Source organism: Tupaia chinensis, unplaced genomic scaffold (assembly GCF_000334495.1).
Source record: "Tupaia chinensis unplaced genomic scaffold, TupChi_1.0 Scaffold143837_1, whole genome shotgun sequence".
Taxonomy (NCBI): domain Eukaryota; kingdom Metazoa; phylum Chordata; class Mammalia; order Scandentia; family Tupaiidae; genus Tupaia; species Tupaia belangeri.
The window spans coordinates 94,784-115,752 of NW_006203688.1; the positions used below are offsets into that span (position 1 = coordinate 94,784).

Below are 20,969 nucleotides of genomic sequence, written 5' to 3' on the forward strand. Positions count from 1 at the left end.
TGAGATGGTTAGGTTCAAGTTTGTGTCAAAGTTATGTGAACTTACTGTGCTAAAGCACCCACCTAATTGGAAGGAGGAGAAACAAGGTCATTAATAAAGCAGTGAAACCGATTTCCTTCCAGTTGGCTTTAGTTTCTGAACTAGTACTACCAACAGTTTACCTTATATGAATGCTTCATTTTCATCATTTGAGAATCAGAGAATTCAAAAGTTAGAAGAGAACCTTCCAGAGATCTCCTGGGGCTATTTATTTTTCCCATGAGCAAGATAAAACCTAGAGTAATAAAGAAACTTGAATTTGTAATCTTGTTCTACATGAACAGTCAGTGGCTCTCCTTTGTCTTAAAGATAAAATTTAAAAATTCCTTACTTGAGGGACCAGTAGATGGTGTAATGGTTACCTCACTGGACGCACATGTAGTTGACAGTGGTTTGAGTCCCAGACCCAGCATGTGCGTATATACTTGGAATCCCGAGAAGAGAATGGAGGAGAAGGGGTTGCATCATGGCCGACCCCTCTTGGAGGTGATTACTCACTTTCTCTGTCTCTCTGTCTCTCTGGCAAGAACACACGCCCTATAGCAAAATAATCTCTCCCCCCTCCCAAAAAAAAAAAGAAAAGAGAAAAAAATCTTGAAATGCAAGGACCTCAGTGTTCTGGCACTTGATAGAGATGTACATAAAACCACCCTACCTTGAAAACCCTACTGTAACTGTTCTCCTTTGTGTGATACAGTGCTTTACCTATAGTAGATTCTCAAGAAATATATATTTTTTAAAGTTCATCTACCTACTCCTTCTGAAAAACAGAAAGAGGGAGAGGAACCCCCACACCACAATAGGACTTGATGCTGCAGTCTAACCCTAGTCTGGCCCAGATCGTGGGCATACATGTCTGATGTACCCAAAAAGGTCCTGGAATATGGATGCAGGACCTTCTCATGTGTTTCCAGTTACATTACCAGTGTGTCAACACATGCCCTGTCCGATAAATATTTTTTTACTTGATAAACAAAATTTTTGTGTGACATTGTTCTAATGACAGCATCTCTTTGCTCGAACATTACATTTATCTTGAATCTTTCTTTGTTCTTGCCCTTCTATTCAAAATGTTCTACCTTCTTGATTCAATTTTCTCACAATTCTTAACTTTGTCCTGCTTTCTGTGCCTCATCTGTCATCACCGTGTTTCAGACAGTGTGCATCTCACTTTCACAGCACTGTAAAATCCAGTACTTCAGCGACATACACATTTCTATTCTTTTTTCTATTTTTAATGTTTTCTTTCTTTCTTTTTTTAATTATGGAAAGAACATTTAACCCTACCCCTGACAGATTATTAAGTGTACAATACTGTACAGTTAGCTAAAAACACAATGTTGTACAGCAGACCTCTAGGATTTAAAGCTACATCAATTTTATCACATCTCTAATCTAAACTTTTTCAGAGTGCTGCCATCCATCTCTCAGAATAGATACTGAATCCTACTCCTCCTCATCACCTCCTCTGCTACTCCCTGCTTTGAATCATATCCACTCTGCCTGCTTACCATAACAGTTCCCCAGAAGATCTCTCAAAGTCCATCCTTACCTACTTACAGCCAGTGCCCGATAAAACCACCAGAGTGATCATTTTAGAAGGTCTGTGCCACGGTCATTGCCTTACATGGGCGTGCATTCTCTGTATACCTTTACCGCTCTGATTTTATCAGCTAATCTCCAGGTCACTGAACCTCTTCTAGCCATGCCGGGGTCCTGATTGTTCTGCATACATCCTAGGGACATCTGATTAGAACCCTTGATAAAACTCCCTCCTGGAACTCCTTTCACCAGATCACTACTCGATCTACTTTCCCCTTCTTTCAGCCCAACATCCAAATTGTATTTTTCTAAGGTGGATTTTTTTTTTTTGAGAGGTTTCTTTTTTATGTGGAGAGGTTTTTTCGCTATAGGGTGCGTGCGCTCGCCAGACAGACAGAGAGAGACAGAGAGACAGAAAGCTAGAAATCACCCCCCAGGGAGGATGGTCACACCGCAATCCCTTCTCCTCCATTCTCCTCTCGGGATATTGGGCACGCACACACACGCGCCCAGCGTGAGTTTCAAGCCACCGGGTCCAGGACGCGAAACACGGTCGACTACGTGGGAGTCCAGCGACATAGCCATTACACTAACTTCTGGTTCCCTAAGGTGGATTTTTGTGAATGACTTCACACTGCTAAGGATCTCACAGAGGGTACTCCCATATCTCCTTTTCCTTCTGTACTTTTTTAGTCATACCTAAAAGGTACCAATTTCTGACATATTGTATAAGTGTTCTTTATTGCATGTGTAGTCTACCTTCCCCAATGGAATACAAGCTCAGTGAAGGTGGGGATCTTTGCTCTGCTCATTGATCTCAAGTTCTATAAAAACTGCCTGGAATATAGTAGGCGTTCAATCAACATTTCCTTAAGAAGATTAACAACAGAGGGACAAACAAATGGCATAATGGTTACATCGCTGGGTTCTCACATAGTGGAACACTGTCTGAGTCTTGGACCGGGCAGCTTAAGCTCATGCCAGGAGTGTGTGCATGCATGCCCAAAATCCTGAGAGGAGAATGGAAGAGAAGGGATTGCGGTGTGGCCATCCCCTCTGGAAGGTGATTTCTCACTTTCTGGCTCTCTGGCTCTCCAGAAAGCATGCGCACCCTATAGCAAAAAATCTCTCTAAAGAAAAAAAAAAAGAGATTAGCAATATAGCATATATTACCAATTAGCATATTATAGTTACTAATAGCATATATTCCCCTGTGCAAATGTAGCATAAGCCTATGAATCTTAATCCACTACTGTGTTACCTGAGATTGGATGATTTATAAAGAACAAAGATGCATTTGTCTCATGATTGTGGCGAATGGAAAAGTCAAACATGTTGGCTGGCATGACAACAGGGCCCACAGAAATAGAGAGGAGAACAGGTGTGCACAGAGAAGAAGGCCTGGGCCAGCCATTTTCCTTTAATAACAATACACTCTCCTAAGAACTGAGCCTTTTTAATACGAGCTAGAACTCACTGAGTTGTGTAAGAAATCATTAATCCATTTGTGAGACTTAGACCTCCATGATCTAATCACTCACTGAGGCTTGTCTTTTAAAGTTCTCACCACTTCCACACCATTACGTTAGGGACCAAATTCTAGAATATAAAATTTTGGGGGCCAAAACATTATATAAACTGTAATACTGTGGCTTCAAGTACTGTAAGTCAAATCTTTCCACAATGTTCAGTGAACATATTAGCTTCTTTCCACAAACAATTATAGACCTTTTTGCTGTTCTCTTTTGGTTTCCTCTCTCTCTCTCTCTCTCTCTCTCTGTCTCTCCAGAGCTCCAGGGCTTTATTACAAATGGAGTTGACTACTGCAGTGATGCCTCTCCAATCTTTCTTTTGACCTCTTCTCTCTTTCTCATCCCTCTCCAGGGGAGGTCAGGAGTCCATTATGGAAGAGGGGTTAGGGAGAGTGAAAAAGGCCAATACTTTCTCCAAAGTCCCCTGCATCAACCGCTGAGTCCTTCTCCTTCTAACTGCAATTCTTACTTAAGAAATAAGAATTTCAGCTTTCATTTTTGAGGTCCTCCATGTCTGCACCTGGGAGGGGGGTTTGGGGGAGGCTTATCTCCAAGTTCTATTCATCTGTGATGTGCCAAAGTATTTCTTCCAGCCTCCACTGACAATCTGTTCTAGCCAATCAATCCAGTTGGGATGACCACATGAAAACAAGCATGGGTTTTGAGCATACTAAAACTATGTCTTTAGAGAAGTAAGATAAGTTTTGTAGAATTAGGGAATGATCAAAGGTACATATGTTCCCTGATCAAGTTCTTCAACAGTGTCCTTGCATTAGCATTTTAATGTTGCTAAACTACCAGGCATGAAGCAAAGACTTGGGAAACAGGAACACATTTGTTACTGTTCAGTTAGACCGTGGAGTTCAGAAATCAAAGCAGTTAAGCAGTTAAGGTGCACATATAGAAGGCAGAACTAGTGCAAAGGAAAAAGGGTTGGAAAAAGCAGTACAAACAAACTGAAACAGGTCGGAACAAAACAAAACAAAAAATCTAGGCATGAGAAAAAGACCAAGGCTGGTCTAAATCTGGGCAGATAATAACCGCATTAGGAGAAAAACTAAACCATGGTTAAGTAAAGGTCCTACTGACAAAGAGACAAACTGTTAAAGTTGACAAAATATGTTACCATGAATGGTACCCTCATCCCTTGATGTGTGCAGAGGCATGCAGCCAGTCCCTGAGCATGCTGATATAAGGGGTGAGAAAACATGGCATTCCCAGGCACCCCTGCTGCTCACTCACTCTTAGCAAAGATCTTTATCAATTCCTACTTGCTACAAAATATTCATCTATTCACAATTGCTCTGCTCTGTTCTAAGTCTGCTGATTTAAATACTCTACTAAGTCATTTGAGAAGGTATCTTGAAGTTCAATTCCTTTCTTTCTCATTTGCCCACCCATCTGTAAATATTGGCACTTTACTGGGTTCTGTTACATATTCAATTACTTCTTCAAATCTCGCTCTACAGGATGCTTATTCAAATATGTCCAGTGAGCTAACAGTATGATAAGAATAACCACACACCAAAAAAAATACTTTCCAAAATGATGAATTTATTTAATGAAAATTGTTTCTAAAGTTTCAGAAAATAAGTTTTCTTAAAAGAACTATGTCACTTGTTTTTAATGTAAAAAGCATTATTAATTTAAAAAGCCTTTGAAATTTTATATTATTATTTTGAAATATTGACTTATAATCCTTTGACATAATATTGATATTCTAAGCACAAGAACAGAGAGAAAATGTCTGGATCTAGGACTTTAAAAGTACAACTTGAATTTTGTTCACCGATGTTAATTAAAAGTTCATGAAGAATTTTTAAGTACTCTGTAGCTAGCTTTCATGGATATATTTGGTCTTCATAGAAGCATATGGAAATGCATATTTAATTTGACAGTGTTTTGCAAATCATACCCCCTTCAGAATAATTTGCAAAGTAGAAATTCTTCCATATGCTAGAAGATGGTTTGTCTATTATGCTGAAAGTAAAGAAAGAACCATATATTCAACAACAAAAAAAAAATTCAAAAATATTTTCTTGGGCACTGTGGACTATGAAAATAAAGACTAATAGGGCAGTGTTCCTATGCACAAAAAAAAAATTAAAATGAAGAAACTTTCCATTTATAATCCATTTACAATTTTTTTTATTCTTTAATGAGAGTGAGAGAACAAGGAGAAGAGAGAAAGACCAGTATCCTCAACAGGTGTAATCCACCCTCCACCCTCTCCAGCAAGCAAGGATCACAGCATTCTTGAAATCTGCAGACCCATCAGAGGACTGAATCCATAATCATCCACTGGGATCCAGCATTGCTTAAGCAGCATGTTACCATTGTGCTACTGAGATGACCCTATAATCAGTTATTCACACAATCATATTGGACATGCTATGATAAAGTCTTACAAGAGTCACAGACTCCTTAAAAAATTTCCACATGCTTTTTGCTGCCTAATTTACCATGGTTTGTGCCAGATCTTCTGAGACATTGACCAAGCTGACTGAAGGGATTGATAGGGGAACAAAGGCAAGGTATCTATGCATGTGCTGGTCATAAGTGCAACAGATCCCAGCTCTAGACAAAAGTATAGCTCCCTCCTATGAAATTCCTTCCTCAGGGACCAGCAGTTGGCAAAATGGCTATGTCACTGGACTCCCATGTAGTTGACCACAGTTCGAGTCCTGGACCCAGTGGCTTAAACTCAACGCTGGGCGTGTGTGCCCAAGATCTCAAGAGGAGAATGGAGAAGGAATTGTGGCATGGCGATCCCCCCTGGGGGTGATTTCTCACTTTCTGTCACTCTGTCTTTCTGGTGAGCACATGTGCCCTATGGCAAAAACCTCCAAAAAGAAAACAAAATTCCTTGGTCTGGAAGAGTGAAAGCAGGTAAACAAAGAGAAGCTGGATCAAATAGCTCAGTCATTTGTTCTGTGCCATAGAGTCCAAGTGTTCTTTCAGTCCTGAAGTTAGCCTGCCCCACCTTGGAAATGTCAGAGCCCACTGATTCTGTGTGCAATGAGGCATTTCCATTGGCTGCACCATCCCATATGTATCAACACAAGAAACTGCTACCCTATCTGTTCTGGCTACCACAAGGAGTCAGATGGATACATATACTTTCTAAACAAGAACATAAAAAAAAGTATTTTGCAATAGCTCTTCATAGCTAATGGTGATAAAATCTCTGGATTTCAAAGGTTATTTTAGGAACAAAACTTGAAGTAATTAAAACAAGAGCTGATGATCTTAACAAGTTTTACTTTTTATGTCTGAAAGGTTCATTGCCCCTGTATATCTTCAGAGACACTAGACTGGATTTCAGAATAGAAAATAAATTTTGAGATTTCAAAGGACTTCAGTGTTCCCAAATTAATGATTTTTGTCATCAACTGAGAGTAATGATTTGAGAGCAAGAGTGGCTTAATGTATCTTTTTATACTGATAATTGCTACTTTTACTTTCTTTAAGAACTGGGGTTACTTTGTTTCCTGAGATGAGAAAAAATAGATTATTTACTAAATTTATTTTTAACTATGATCACACCTCACTGCATGTGAGTTATTTTTATGATCACAGCTTAAATTTATCTCATGGGAAAATTATCTGGAGAATTTCACACAGTAAAAATGTTTATGTCAAGAAAATACGAATCTTTTTAATAGTATTGCTCTAAAATGGTTTCCAAATGAAAACAGGTTTATGTTACATATCAAGATTTCATTTATGAGTTTTATTCAAGTAATGTGTCTACCTTCAGATCTTTTAACAGTGATAATTTGTGGTTTAAAAAGTGTAACCCACTCCATGGGAGTGGCTCTAGAACTAAGCAGGAACTTGAAATCATCATTATATTACCACTGTTTATAATTTCTAAAATATGGTAGAGTAGGGATAAAGACCAATTTTATGATAATAAGGTGGATTTGAAAATGTTAAGTCAATAACTCAGATTCTATAACAATTCTAGTGAAGACAATAAAAAGGAAAAGATCACTTGAAGAATCCTTTTTAGAAATGCCATTTAAGTAATTCTTTCTTCTTTTTATTCCTCCTTAAATTTATGAAACTTATGAAGTGAACCTCTCTCATAGACAACAATTTTAGCTTTCAAAGTAACAGATAGTAAATGAATTCAGTTAGCTAACTTGGCATTCTCTTTTACAAAGGATTCTTATCTAAGTTTGCCGACCTTCTTGCTCAAGCCTTTCCAAGTAGTTGTGAGTCATCTATTCCACTACTGCTGCTATGGCAAAATCAGTCTGCGAATTCACCCAGTAATTGATCAGATTGCCTTCTTACATATATTCTATTTTTTGTTTGCTTAATTGTCAAAAGTGTGTGCATTTCCCAGAAAGAGGGAGAGAGAGAGAGAGAAAGTCAGGAAGCACCTTCCAGTGGAGCATAGTCATACTGTAATCCCTTTTCCTTCATTTCTCCATCCTGTTGAGATTGGGGTCATGCACACACAAGCACGCCGAGTGTGTTTTATAGGCCATGAATACAAAGCCTTGAACCATGTTTGACCACGTAGGATCCAGTTTCCTTAACCACTAGATTATGAAGCTGGGCATATACATATATGCTAATCATGTTGCCTGTAATTTAAGTCACTTATTCTACTAAATCATATCATTCCATTTGGATTGTAAGGTTTTAAAGCCTTAATATAGATAATAGCCTATATTTATTTTCATCTATGAATGTTTTTTGCACAAAAATACTTGGGTGTATTTATCCATATCTCTTTAATCTCCTCAAGATCATTCTATGTACATGATAAAGTAATGAGCACCTTAGAAAGATACCTGGTTTGGAACAAGATAAAGTGTGAGTTTTACCATATTTAATTTCTGAAACAGAAAAATATATATGGGTGTCTATACACACACATGCATACATACAAACATATTGGAAGTCTAATTAATGACAAATATAATATATATAAAAATCCCTTAATTTTAAATCTAATATGGGGGAATCAAATGTTTGGTTGATATGGTATCTTAAAATATAAAAATTGTAAAGAAATTTCAATTTTTACTCTGACAATGCTTAGACCAAAATGATAATATCCCAATTCTGGCCCAGTCACAGTGGCACAGACAGGAGGGTGCTGCTGCTCTGTGGCCAAAACCACATGAGAAACCTGGGTTGAGTTCAGGCCAGGTCTGGTGGCATGTGCCTATGATCCTAACTAACTGGGAAGCTGGGGCAAGAGACTCACAAGGCAAAACGCTCCAAAATATCTCTATCTCTTACCTTCCTGCACTCTGCCACTGAAAAATAAAATCACACTGGGGCCAGATAATGTCCCAATGGTAAAATGCGATATTCTGCAAGGATGACCCACATGGGAAGTTTCTAGGTTGAATCTGGAGACCAACCTTAATACGCCAGGCATGTACATGCCCACAATCTGAGTCTAACTTGAAGCTGGGAGTGGATTACAGAATCAAGATCCTGTTGTGGGCACAGTGTGTGTGTGTGAGTGTGTGTGTATGTGTGTATGTTTCTCTCTCACAGAAAAAGAAAAAAAAAAGAATTTAAAAATATTTGAAATCCTAATTCATAAAGAAAATAAATGATGTTAATTTTTTTGTGAAATTTTTTGCAAATCATTTTATATTTAACTGTTTCAGCATGATTTTAAAGATAATTTTTACAAATATTTTGATGCATTCATATTTTTTCTTTAATCCTTGATAATTCAGTAATTTGTTTTTGAAGTACTTTGTCAAACTTCCTTTTTTCATCTTTTAAAAATTCTAATTCTGACATTTTTTTTCCTTGTCGATGACTTTTTGCCATAGAATGTGTGTGCTTGCTGGAGACAGAAACAGAGAGAGGGAAAGTGAAAAATCATTCCCCAGAGGGTTGACTACACTGCAATCCCTTCTCCTCCATTCCCCTCTTGGAATTTTGGGCACATACTCATGTTGCTGACATGATTTTCAAGTCTCCGGGTCCGAGACTCAAACAATAGTTGGCCGTGCGGGAGTCCAGTGCCTTAACTACCATGCCATCTGCTGGCCCTCACTGTCTATGACTTTGAGATTCAGCAGTTTTTCAGCTTTCCTTACATCATGAAATCTGATCTCTTGCAAAATCTTATTTACAACCCATTTTCATCCTATGATCTGATATCTATAAAATTGTATAGTTGGGACCAGCAGGTGGCATGGTAGTTAAGGCACTGGACACTCCCACATGGCCGACCAGGATTCAAGTCCTGGTGGCTTGCTTCTTCACTTCCTCTCTCTCTCATTCCCACCCTCTGTCTCTCTCTGCTCAAACTAAAAAATAAATGAATAAATAAATAAATAAATAAAATAATTATAAAAAATGTATAGTCATCAAGAGACTTTTTAAGTAATTCATAGAGATAGATGCAATGCTAATTGGGTAAGGGTGTTCAGGTAGACTAATTTTGTAAGTGGGTAGTTCATTAGTGAATATTTTCCTGTTAAGACAATCTTTGCTTTCCTAGATTACCATATGTCTTTGGGGACTGGGATAGTATTTGGATAATGAGGAACCCTTGCAATTTGCAATCATATGAAAATAAAGCTAACAACTAGACAAGAGGCAAAGTGGAAATAGAAATTTGTGTCTTCACCAAATGTGTATTGTTGAAATCATAATTGCAGGTGAGATACTCTGCACAAGAGGACTAAGGGCTGAGACTTTGTGAGAATCAATAAAAAGGTGCTACGTATAAAGTAAAGGTGAAGAGTGATCACACTAATTGGAACAAAAGCAAGAGAAAAATGCTACCACAGAAGCATAGAGGAGTGGGAGGTAAATATTAAAGAGAAAAGGAATGACCATTTATCACTGGTCTCATAACTGAGAGGTCAAGAAGTGTGGCTGAGAAGTCATTCATATTAATACTGAGCACCTAAGTCCAGAAACAAGCAACATAACTAGTACAGAGGCCTCCAAAAGCCTAAATTATTTTTCAGCTGGTGGTTCTGCAAAGTTAACCCTGAAAAATCCATCTCATTGGTCTTGCCCATTTTAAAGAAGCAAGAGTCCTGTAAATACACACACATTACTACTGTCAGCTACACTTCCTTCTTCCCTCAACCTTAACACAGAGTCCTCTTAATTCAGGTAGTAGGCAAGGATTTCATAAGTAGTAACCTAGAATGTATTACTAAGAAATTGAAACAAGGTTTAAATTATGGGTCAATTTGCAGTTATGGCATGCTCAACCACTGACACAGAAGTATGTGGAATTAAAATATGGCATAAGCACTCCTAAGAACAAAAGGCCATGACATGTTCTCTCCTCATAGCTTTAACTGTACAATTGAGACAACCACGGCACAAGCTTATGAATTGTGTGTGCATAAGTGCATGCATGTCGTGATCCTTCCACCTCATCTTTGGGGTCACTGGGGCATACCAATGTGTCCAGCTTTTCAGGGTAGGCTGGGGATCTAACCTGGGCCTCCCATGTGGACTCAGCCTGTCCAGCAAGTTCTACAACAGCTGGGTCATAAACTTCTAATTTTTACCCCAGGTTTTGGTCATAAGGCATGTATGCTTGCCAGACAGAGACAAAGAGAGGGACAGTGAAAAATCACACCCCAGAGGGCATGGCCATGCCACAATCCCTTCTTCATTTTCCTTTTGGGATTTTGGGCATATGAGCACACGTGCCTGGCGTGCTCTTTAAGCCACTGGGTCTGGGACATGAACTGCAGTTGGCCATGTGGGAACCCAGCATCTTAACCAACTTGCTACCTGCTGTTCCCAGCTTTAAGTTTTAAATGTCTTTGCTAGACTTTCTCGATGAGTACTTTTATCTTTTCTTGGACTTTTCTGAAAAATAATTGATGTGTATTATTTTCTTAATTACCAAATCATAATAATCCACATTTCTAAGTGCTAAACTTTGTCTTAACTATACACTGAGGTCAGCTAGTCTCTTCAACTGATTCTATTTAACCAGCAACATACTTGTTACAATAAAGATGACGTAAGTCTTTTTAAAAAACTTAAAAATATTATCTGTACTTAAAGCTTTCAATCAAATCCTCCAACTGATTATAGAAATGTGTGATATGATTTAAAATTCAAATATTTTCATAAAAATTATCAGTGAGCCCCATTCTTGACCAGTTAAAGAAAAGCTCAAACAAGTATTCCAGAGGAAATGAGCTTTTTTGTTTTTGTTTTTGAGAGGTTTTTGCTATAGGGCGCGTGCGCTCACCATAAAGACAGAGACAGAGAGCGAGAAATCACCCCCCAGAGGGGATGGCCACGCTGCAATCTGTCTCCTCCATTCTCTTCTCAGGATCTTGGGCACGCACGCACATGCATCTGGTGTGAGTTTAAGCCACCGGGTCCGAGACTCGAACTGCAGTCAACGACATGGGAGTCCAGCGACATAGTCATTACGCTATCTGCGAGTCCCAGAAATGAGCTTTTCAAGAGACCTAATAGGATGGGAGAATTTGAAAATGTATTATGTCAGTATGGAAAGTGAGGAATAGCAATTTTTCAGTATGTACAATTTCACTGTATAGGGTAAAAAAAGTAAATGAGAGAACTTTTAATAGCTGTAATAGCTGTAATACTGTAATAATAATTTTAATAATGTGATACACTCCTGTTTTCACAGTACAGTCCCTCCTTAAATTAAAAAGAGAGAGTTGGGTCAGCAAGTGGCATGGTGGTTAAGGTGTTGTACTCCCGCATGGCGGACTGCAGTTTGAGGTCCAGACCCGAAAGTTTGAAAATTACTCTGGGTGCCTGTGAGTGTGCGTGTGTGTGTGTGTGTGTGTGTGTGTGTCCCCAAAATCTTGGAAGGAGAATAGAGGAAAAGACATTACAACATGGCCATACCCATTGGGGCAAGGGGGGGTGATCACCTTTCCTCCCTCTGCCTCTGTTTCTCCCTAGGGATCCTATGGTATGCACCCTATGGCAAAGACATTTTTAAAAAAAGGAAAAAAGAAGAAGAAGGAAAAAAGAGGGGGCATTTTTAAATTGTACCCTATGGGGTCTGACAAAAAGTATTTTTGTGTTTTTTTGTTTTTTGCTTTTTGTTTTTTTAGAGAGAGATTTTTTTGATCCAGGGTACATGTGCTCACTAGAGAGACAGAGAAGAACAGAGAGACAAAAAGAGAGGAATCACCTCCCAGTGGGGAGGGTCATACTATAATCCCTTTTCTTCCATTCTCCTCTCAGGGTTTTGGGTATGCATGCACATGTCCCCAACATGAGTTTAAGCCGCCAGGCCTGGGACTTGAACCATGGTTGGCTACATGGAAGTCCAGTGACATAACCATTATGCCATCTACAGGTCCTGGGATTTGCATATCTTTAAATACCTTAAAATGAAAAGTTAAATATTTATTTAAAATGAACCAAAATGGTTGACATTTGAACTTTTTTTTTTTTTTTTTTTTTTGGTGAGAGGTTTTTTGCTATAGGACGCGTGCGCTCGCCAGACAGACAGAGAGAGACAGAGAGATAGAAAACAGGAAATCACCCCCCAGGGGGGATGGCCACGCCGCAATCCCTTCTCCTCCATTCTCCTCTCGGGATCTTGGGCACGCATGCACACGCGCCCGGCGTGAGTTTAAGCCACCGGGTCCGGGACTCGAACTGCGGTCGACTACGTGGGAGTCCAGTGACATAGCCATTACGCTAACTGCTGGTCCCTTGAACTTTTTTTTATGTTAACCATTTTTTAGTGGTAATTTACTGGTTGTCAAACTCTTATGAGTAAGTTTCTTAGTTTCTGTCTCTCTTGTCTCTCCAGCAAGCACATGTGCCATATAGCAAAAATCTCTCTCTCTTCATATCTCAGAACTCTGCCCTAGAGGTGGGGTGGGAGGGAAGAAGTCATTTATTCCTAACCAGTCCTACTTTGTCATAATTCTTAACAAATAAGGTTTGGAATATGAATGACACTGCAATGAGAAAAGATGATGATGAACTAGGAAAAGGTTAAAATTCTAGTTAAGAATAACAACTTGAATTATGATGTTTAATGCAATGGATGGCCTGGCCTCTCATTTACTCATTGTCTTTATGGGCAAAGGGCTCATGGGAAGTCTTAGGTCATCAGCTTTGAACAATGGCCAAAATGCCTATTTAAAAAAATAAAAAGGAACTTGGTTTCTGTCTCTCTTGTCTCTCCAGCAAGCACATGTGCCATATAGCAAAAATCTCTCTCTCTTCATATCTCAGAACTCTGCCCTAGAGGTGGGGTGGGAGGGAAGAAGTCATTTATTCCTAACCAGTCCTACTTTGTCATAATTCTTAACAACAAATAAGGTTTGGAATATGAATGACACCGCAATGAGAAAAGATGATGATGAACTAGGAAAAGGTTAAAATTCTAGTTAAGAATAACAACTTGAATTATGATGTTTAATGCAATGGATGGCCTGGCCTCTCATTTACTCATTGTCTTTATGGGCAAAGGGCTCATGGGAAGTCTTAGGTCATCAGCTTTGAACAATGGCCAAAATGCCTATTTAAAAAAATAAAAAGGAAATAAAATTTCTTGATGCAGATGTAATTTACTAGTTGCTAATGGAAGCATCACATACAAGTTTGTTTCAAATTTCTATAACAAATACAAAACTTCTAGAACACAGTGTGATATATTCTGGGATCACTCTCTGCCCTAGGTGGGCCTCCCGTTTCCATAAGACCTTTCTTATCCCAGCCTTGATGTACAGGTTGAGCATTCTATTTAATCATATAAATACCCCCTCACCTTTACTCCTATGTTCATCCTGTCCCACTTCTTTGGGGAATGCGCTAATTACACAATTATTATGCTAAAATAGGTATTCAAGATGGGGGGGGAATCAGTTAAGTATGCATACTCTTAATATGTGCTAAAGACTGAATAACAGGAAAAGAAAAGTTATTTGGCTATTACTTATTTGAAATAATATGGTTAGCCACTAGATGTCACCCTTTCTTAAGCAACAAAGACTGTTTCACCAGCATGCTACATCGATAGTAGTTACCTTCACTCTATTGAATCTGATGTTCTCCATATGGTTCTCAGCCACATACTAAATACCTTCCCAGCAAAAAAAACTCTGTAGTCTCTAGAGTTCAAAGAAAACTAAAAACCGTAGGTGACAGAGGTTTATTAGGCACAATTAAAGCAGCTGATGCTGGAGCCTAGCAACTGAAGTATAATTACTAATTGGCAGTAAAGTCAGTACTCACGCTAGGAATTTTGAACTTTACATTAGATTTGACCTTTATACTAGAAATATTCACAAAAAACTTCCTTCCCCTATCTTCCAAAAATTATTTGTTTATTGCACATCATTTTAATTTCTATGCAATTCTCCTTATTCAGACAGAGTGATATTTAGCCTTTCATGCCCTCATTGTTTACCACTCTTCCTGCAGGAGGTGTTCCCTGTGTAGACCTGCAGGAGGTGTTCCCTGTGTAGACCTGCAGGAGGTGTTCCCTGTGTAGAGACATCGAGAAGTAAGGAACATGATCTCAGTTATGCAAAAGCATTCCTTTTTCTATCAAGGACGCCAAACAGATTATGTGGAAAAAAATCTTATCTTTGTCTTCTACAAATCTTAGCATCTGCATCTGCTCTTAAAGAACTCCAATTCCCAGGACAAATTAAATGTAATACATGATACTTGTTACAGAACAGAGTAAAGGCTCGAAGTTGGCAGTACTGGAATTAGCCACTCTGACACTGAATAACAAGAACTTTTCAGAGTATAGAAAACCAATGAACAGCAAATAGAATAGCAAGGTTTCCTATACGGTGGCCTTCATGGGTCAAGCCTGACTTGACTTCTGCCAGTCTCCAAAGCTAGTAAAAAGACAATGTAGTTAATGACTTATAACTTTCAAAACAAATTAAAAACATAGTATTCTATGAACAGGAAATGAGCAAAAATAAAGGATAATATTCAAATCACTAATTCCTGGAGAACCAGTAAAATAGTAAGGCTACTGCAAGAGACAATTCAAAGAATAGAAACATAGCCAGTCTGTTAAGGGTATGCTGAATGAACTTGGTGATAGATACAAAGTTATTTAATGGCCTAAACATTCATAGACCATATCCTTGGGGAGTAACTTTCCTGCTTAAAAGAAATGATCTTCACTGGGCAAAAGTTTACCTATTAACATGCAAATTTACGATGAGTCAACAGGTACTTCGAGGTAGGTACTAAATATTGGGTCATTGGAAAAGTCATGACACATGTTTGCAGAGTAAAGGATGCCATGACTTTTCCCACAACTAAATAATTACCAAATAATTTGGGTAAAGCTATAAAAGAATGCTCCAATGGCATGTGGCTTTTGTTTGTTGTTGTAATTTTTTAGTGTATTAATTTATTTTTCTGTATACAGATAAGACAGAAAGACAGAGACTGAGAAAGAGAGAGGTACTTTCAACAGGTTCATTACTCCACCATCCACCCCAGTCTCAGTCAAACCAGATCATGGGCACATGTATGTACTCTGGATGCTTAGGGAGGCACCAGGATGCAAACCCAGGACCTTTCTCATGTGAGTATGGTTGTGTTACTGCCCCACCACTGCCTGCAACCCTCCTCTTCACCAAGGACATATTTTAAATACCATATTCTTTTTCTTTATTGCTAAAATTTTAAATAATGTTTCTCTATATAGCTCACAGGTATTGATCACATACATTGCTTAAGTGGCTACACTTGGAATTTCACGTGCATCATCTCATTTTATTCTCATTAATAATTGTCTATTAGGTAGAGGCTGACGTTTTCTGCATTCAGAAGCCAGGACAATGTAAAGTCAAGGTACATTCATCAGGGGACAGTCCAGCAAGTGACCACGCTGGAATGAGAACCTGGCTTGCCTAGATGGTCTTTCTTCTGAGAGTAGACTTACCTATGTAAACCATGTCTGGGAGACTTGGGGATTTCGCAGAATGGGGAACACGTGAGCACGCTACCATGCCTTAGCCCTCTCCTGTTTCTTATCCATTAAGGGTGAGAGAAATCTCAAGTGCTAAGCCTATACTGAAAGGTCAGAGGTCAACTCCTAGTGGGCCTTCTCTAGAATGTGTGTAGATTACCCCTACTGTCTGTCCTATAATTTGCCCTTGGGCTGATATTATATATCAGATCTCCTGTTACAATTCAAGTGAATGGAGAATGAGAAATGGCCGGGGCAGTTATCACACGAAAGCAAAAGTATATCTTGTATACTGTCTTTGTGGAAAACGTTTAAGCCAGTAAAAAGTTATCAATGGAATTTGGTAAAAATGAAAGAGAAGAGTTTTTAAATATGCATGAAATTATATAATACTCTATATGCTTTATATTCTTCTTGGAGGGTTTAGGATATGGAAAGAAATCAAATGCACAGACAACAATATACTTGAGGATCATATCTACCTGTCTAAAGAAAATGCTCTTTATTTTTAAAACCTTAAAGTCTTGAAGAAATTTTAGACACAATTAAATACACTAGAGAAAATCATTTTAAATTCCTAGGTTTTATATGCATAGAACTTAGAAATGTGATGTGCTTCAAGCTCTATTACTAATTCAGCTTCAATTCTTGTAAAGATTATACCACTCAGCCAGTGTCTGAGAAAATTCAGAAAACTAATCAAACATTATTATATTATCTATTAGGAGTCTAGACAGTCTGCTCATCACACATACTCTAATACAACAACGATGAAAAGGGTTTTTTTCTTCCTAGAATATTATTTCTTTATCTCCATATGAGATAAAAACACTTACATGTTCCCTAGTCAAATAAAAATGTATAAATTTGTTGGTGTATTACATTTGCATTTATACTTGCTCTAAAAGTGGAGAGACACATAAAATAGAGAAGTATTGCCTTTTATGTCGTCAGTCTGTTGTTCAGTGTTCAGCTTCTTTAGGTTTCATGGATTATAAAGTCTTTCAGGGCAGAAGGTATCTCCTACCAGCCATCATGTACCTTTATAGCTTTGGAGGTAGGTGTAATTTTAATAATAACTTGCCACATTTACGGCTCTATTAGGCACGGCTCTGGTTCTCTTTGATTTATTCATCATTGTGAGAAATCTAAAATTTTTTACAGTCTAATTTTTGGAAAAAACTTCAAGTGGTCTCTTTACATTAAACCATCTGCTCTATGTGATTGCAGTGACCCATTTTTATCAGTGAATCTTCCCTTTTCTGATTGAATTTCTTGTTCAACCAATCGAGCTCTTTGGAAAGCATTTGTTTGTATAATGCATGCCATAGTTAACCGTAATAAATCATTATATTTCAATCTAGATTCCTATTGGACAACATCTTTAACAATGTATGCAAATTTAACGTATTATTAATCCGAAGTTGATACTCACGCAGGTTTAATTGTATGGGCATGTTTCTCATGGACAAAGGCACCAGCAAGACCTCCTGCCCCTGCATTTAAATACTGGATAGAAAATAATTAGACTGTATGGGTTTACCTGTCTATATAAAAAAGATGAACAATGTGATCATTTCATTTTTATGGGGTAAAACCTCAACTTTTGTCAGTTTAAAATGCGTGACTGTTTAAAATGTAAATATAAATATATTTACATTGATATCTTTACAATCTAGTTTCTTCTTAGCATGAATTCAGTGCATATTAATCAAGTCAAAGACATTACCCTATACATTATCATCAGAAGATAACTTTTCCATTTTGTGCCTATTAAACGTGCTGTTTTTTCCCTGACCCCCCTCCCTCTTACCCCTTATTACCCACCCCCTATTATTAAAAAAAAAGAAAAGAAGGAAAGAAAGAACAACAGGCACTCTGTGGTGTTGTACACAGTAGAGCAATCCTGCACGGTATTGGAACACTAGAGGAGGGTTTGAGGTTCGGATCCCAGGTCGACCTGGACACATCAAGCATGCGTGTGCCCTGACTGGCTGAAAGGCTGGGCTGGGGAATTGCAGTGAGATGAGGCCGTTTCGAAGATACCAGTGTCTGTCTCACTCTCTCACTTTTCTTCTTCATGGAATAATTTTTTTTTCAAGATTTTTGCCATGAGGTTCATGCACTCGCCAGAGAGAGACAGAAAGAGGGAAAGTGAGAAATCACCCTCATCCCTAGCAGGAGGGGTGGCCACACCCTTCTCTTCCATTCTCCTCTCAGGATTTTAGATGCACACACATACATGCCCAGCATGTTTCTCTTTTTCTTTCTTTTTTTTTTTTTTTAAGAAGTTTTTGGCTTAGGGTGCGTGTGCTCGCCTGAGAGACAGAGACGGTCAGAGGGAAAGTGAGAAGTCATCCCTCCGGGTGATGTCCATGCCGCAGTGGCTTCTCTTCGTTCTGCTCCTGGGATCTTGGACACACACGCGCATGCTCCCAGCATGATTTTCAAGCCACCTGGTCTGGGACGTAAACCACGGTTGGCCATGTGGGAGTCGAGTAACATAACCACTACACCACCTGCTGGCACTACCTGGCATGCTTCTGAAGCGACCAGGCCCAGGACATGAATCGCAGAGTCGGCCATGACATTCTTCCAAGAAAAACAAATGAAATTGAGAATAAGGAGCTATTACTCTTCTAATTTAATTTTGCCCCAGTTAGAAGATGGCAGTTCCACTAAAATCTGTGTGATTTTGAAGCTCCTATATTTAAGTTATTTTACCATAGCCTATTTAAATAGAAACAAAAAATATATTTCATAAATGCTTAAATTAAAATTACTTTTTAAATTCATGCTCCCTATAAATCAAATTGTCTTAAAATACCCATACCAAGGTGATTTTCTAAGAATTACTTTTACATATGTTGAAAATTTACAACTTATCAATAAAACACTTAAAAATCTAATTAATTTGAATTAAACTCTACGTGTGGAGCTTTTTTTCTCCAGAATCTCCAGAGTTTTTTATAGAAGTCTAGGAATCGAAGTTCTCTATTGTGAAGGAAATACTAGAATTATATTATTTATAGTAGTAGTCGATCATATGTGATAATTGGCTAACATCAAAAAATAGGGACCAGCAGTTAGCGTTATGGCTATGTCGCTGAACTCTCAGGTAGCCAACTGCGGTTTGAGTCCCGGACCCGATGGCTTAAACTCACGCCGGGCACGTGTGCGTGTGTGCCCAGGATCCCAAGAGGAGAATGGAGGAGAAAGGATTGCAGCATGACCATCCCACCTGGGGGTGATTTCTCACTTTCTATCTCTGTCTCTCTCTTTCTTTCTGGAGAGCACAAGTGAAAAACCTCTCCAAAAAAAAAGAAAAAAAAATAATGAAAGAATAAGGGAAAAGTAACCTAAATGCTTAAAATTGAACCTTGAAACCAGATTTTCCTTTTGATTAATGTCAATGTGAAGTTAAAGAATGCAAACCTATTACTTGTCTGTACCTTGTAGGAACACCAGCAGGCAAAATCCACTCCCCAGTCATGTAAATGGAGTTCAACATTTCCAACTGCATGTGCTAGATCAAAGCCAACAAAGCAACCCTAGGGAAGGACATAATGGCAAGTTTTGAATTTATTCAATGATTAGAAATGCTATGTACAAGTATCTCAAAGAAAGTTTTTGGTAGGAGCCACCCACCCACCCCACCCTCCAGTACAGTGGTTAAACGTTGTGTATGGGATGCTGAATCTCACATGGTCCACCATGGTTCGAATTCCAGCACCAGCGGCTGTGTGTTCTACCCCAAATCCTAATGGGATGGAGAAATGGAGGGGGAAGGATTACAGTAAGACCACATATACAGAGGGGTGCTTTCTCTCTTTTTTGCCCTCTCTCTCTCTAGGGAACACATGCCCTCTGACAATAAAAGAAAAGGGAAAAGAAAATTTGGGGCAAATAGTTGTACCATAAATAGTAGTTCATCCTTGGATGCAGTGGTTCACAGTGGGTGATCCACAATCCCTAAGACCCTATCAAGAAGTCCACCAGATCAAACCGGTTTTTGCAGTACTAAAACATTCTTACTCTAACATTCTCTGCCTCCTTCACTAGGTAGGAATTTCACTGTTAATGCAAAAGCAATTGATGATGGGTAAAACTGTTGGCAACTTAGCAGAACCACAGCAGTGGCACCGAAATGTAGTAGCGGTCACTGTATTTGTCCCACCATTCAGTTATGGAGAGGTATGTGTGCAGGTGGGAAAGAGGGGTCACTTAAAAATCCCTTTGTTCAAGCTGAAAGAATTATAAACTTTTATTAAATCTCAAAACTTTAATTCTCATAATTTAATGTTTAACATGAAAAGTATGCATAAAATATTTGACCACAATCTGAACTGGAATGGTTGTCTCAAAGTAATTCACGCATCCAGTTATTTGAGTCGTGAACTGAAGTAGTGCCTTCTATTTCATAAGGCGTATTTTTGCATGAAATAGCCACTGACGGGCAAGTAATTCATACTGGAGTGTTTGACAGACATTCTTTTGAAAAATGAATGAAGAAAATGTCACTGTCAGGAAAATAACCTGTAGTAGTTGCTCCCAATGATAAAATTCATTTCCAAGAGAAATAAAAATTTGAAAAATGCATTCACTTTTATGAATATGACTACTTCCCAGCATTAAGAGATATTTCTGGTGAGTCTAGAAATATATATATTTTTAAACGTTGTATAATTAAATAAGCCAACATTTGGAAAATATACGTTTTCCAATGAACCAGTATTTTCCAAATGATCAGTGCTTTATGTTACATATTATGAGTGTATGAAAGATAAATTCAAAATGCAAGATTAACCAATAGATTTTAATGTAATGAAGTACAGAAAATTCAATGATTTGGCTTCACATTCCACATCACAACTCCTAAGAATTTACCCCTTCTCAAATTTGGGATCAATATCAAAGATTATCTATAATTAACT

At 38.3% G+C, this 20,969-nt stretch overlaps 1 protein-coding gene across 1 annotated transcript in view; it reads right to left on the reverse strand.

Annotated features, from left to right (window-relative positions):
- The window catches only part of LOC102501389 (kynureninase), a 46,049-nt gene extending 26,553 nt beyond the window's left edge, over window positions 1-19,496 (reverse strand). Inside the window, exons 1-2 of the mRNA XM_027767027.1 lie at window positions 19,488-19,496; window positions 17,471-17,544 (exon numbers count right to left, since the gene is read on the reverse strand). The gene's annotated coding sequence lies outside the window, so the exon portion shown is untranslated. The remainder of the gene's footprint in view (window positions 1-17,470; window positions 17,545-19,487) is intronic.
- Between the last annotated feature and the right edge of the window lie 1,473 nt (window positions 19,497-20,969).